This window comes from Entelurus aequoreus, linkage group LG20 (assembly GCF_033978785.1).
Source record: "Entelurus aequoreus isolate RoL-2023_Sb linkage group LG20, RoL_Eaeq_v1.1, whole genome shotgun sequence".
Taxonomy (NCBI): Eukaryota; Metazoa; Chordata; class Actinopteri; order Syngnathiformes; family Syngnathidae; genus Entelurus; species Entelurus aequoreus.
The window spans coordinates 18,681,687-18,684,186 of record NC_084750.1 but is presented as its reverse complement, the minus strand read 5'-3'; the positions used below and the strand labels follow the sequence as shown (position 1 = coordinate 18,684,186).

The window sequence follows — 2,500 nt, the reverse complement described above, 5'->3', positions numbered from 1 at the left end:
TGTGTAACTGTAAACGTCCACTACAATGGACATTTGTGTTTTGCATAATAGAGCCATTTTTAGCTGAAGTGTGTAACTCTAAACGTCCACTACAGTGGACATTTGTGTTTTGCATAATAGAGCCATTTTTAGCTGAAATGTATTACTCTAAACGTCCACTACAGTGGACATTTATTTGCATAATACAACACTTTTTTGCCTGAAATGTGGAACTGTAAACGTCCACTAGAGTGGACATTGTGTTTTGCATAAAACAGCATTTTTTTTTTACCTGACATGTGTAAACGTCCACTACAGTGGACATTTGTGTTTCGCATAATAGGGCAATTTTTACCTGAAATGTGTAACTCTAAACGTCCACTACAGTGGACATTTGTGTTTTGCAGAATACGGCCATTTTTACATGAAATGTATTACTCTAAACGTCCACTACAGTGGACATTTATTTGCATAATACAAAATGTTTTTGCCTGAAATGTGGAACTGTAAATGTCCACTACAGTGGACAATTGTGTTTTGCATAAAAGAGACATTTTTACCTGAAATGTGTAACTCTAAACGTCCACTACAGTGGACATTTGTTTGCATCACAGGGCAATTTTTACCTGAAATGTGTAAACGTCCACTACAGTGGACATTTGCGTTTTGCAAAATAGAGCCATTTTTACCTGAAATGTATTACTCTAAACGTCCACTACAGTGGACATTTATTTGCATAATATAATTTTTTTTTGCCTGAAATGTAGAACTGTAAACGTCCACTACAGTGGACACTTATTTGCATCACAGGGCAATTTTTTGTTTGAAATGTGTAACTCTAAACGTCCACTACAGTGGACATTTGTGTTTTGCATAAAAGAGACATTTTTACCTGAAATGTGTAACTGTAAAGGTCCACTACAGTGAACATTTGTGTTTTGGATAATAGAGCAATTTTTACCTGAAATGTGTAACTCTAAACGTCTACTCCAATGGACATTTATTTGCGTGACAGGGCAATTTTTACCTAAAATGTGTAAATGCCCACTACAGTGGACGTTTGTGTTTTGCATAATAGAGCCATTTTTACCTGAAATGTGTTACTCTAAACGTCTACTAGAGTGGACATTTATTTGCATCACAGGGCAATTTTTAGCTGAAATGTGTAACTCTAAACGTCCACTACAGTGGACATTTGTGTTTTGCATAATAGAGCCATTTTTAGCTGAAATGTCTTACTCTAAACGTTGTGTTTTGCATAAAAGAGCATTTTTTACCTGAAATGTGTAACTGTAAACGTCCACTACAGTGAACATTTGTGTTTTACATAATAGAGCATTTTTTACCTGAAATGTGTAACTCTAAACGTTCACCACAGTGGACATTTATTTGCATCATAGGGCAATTTTTTGCCTGAAATATGTAAAAGTCCACTACAGTAGACATATGTGTTTTGCATAAAAGAGCAATTTTAACCTGACATGTGGAACTGTAAACGTCCACTACAGTGGACATTTATTTGCATAAAAGGGACATTTTATTCGTGTTTTGCAGAACAGGGATATTTTATGTAATTCTAATTAACTTTTTCTAGAAATGTGTAACTTTAAACGTCCACTGCAGTGGACATTTATTTCTGTATTGCATATCAGGGCAATTTTTGCCTGAAGTTTGTAACAGTGAATGTCAATTATAGTGGACATTTGTTTGTGTTTAGTTAGTATACCAAGACAATGTCTTCCTGACACGTGTCACTCTAAATGTCCACTTCAGTGTACACCTTCTTGACTTTTGCACAACAGGGCAATATACCCCTGAAATGTGTAACACTAAACGTCCACTGCAGTGGACATTTATTTGTGCTTTGCGTTAGACAATTTTTTTTTTCCTGAAATAAGAAACCTCAAGCAAAATTTTCCTGAAATATTTCACTTTAAATGTCCACTCTAGTGGACATTTATTTGTGTTTTACATAACAGGGCAATTTTCCCCTATAATGTGTAACTCTAAACGTCCACCGCAGTGGACATTTGTGTTTTGCATAACAGGGCAATTTACCCCCCTAAATGTAAATGTAGAGATGTCCACTGCAGTGGACATTTATTTGTGTTTAGCACAACAGGGCAATTTTTTTCTTGAGGTTTGTAACGTCAAACGTCCACTGCAGTGGACATTTGTGTTATGCATAACACGGCAAATTTTTTCCTAAATGTGTAACATGTATTTGGTTTTGCATAACGGGGCCATTTTTCCTGAAAATGTTCAGTTGGAACATGCATAGGAAGCAATGTCGTGCATCACATATTTCCAGATGTTTCACCACAGCGCGTCCGAAAAGGAGTAGGTGGAACTAGAGTTTAAAAAATGAAGGAAAAAGGTGCTCAAAATTGCAAGTGTCAGGAAAAAATTGTCCTGTTGTCGAAAAAAAAACCCACACATATAGATGTCCACTCCTGTGGACGTTTAGAGAATCGCCCTTTTATGCAAAGCATAAATACATGTCCACTGTAATGGACTTTTA

The 2,500-nt window shown here is 36.0% G+C and overlaps 1 protein-coding gene across 1 annotated transcript in view; it reads left to right on the top strand.

The window, feature by feature from the left end:
• LOC133635615 (endothelin-2-like) overlaps positions 1 to 2,500 on the top strand; it is an 8,547-nt gene that overhangs the window by 1,349 nt on the left and 4,698 nt on the right. The gene's annotated exons all lie outside the window — the stretch shown is intronic.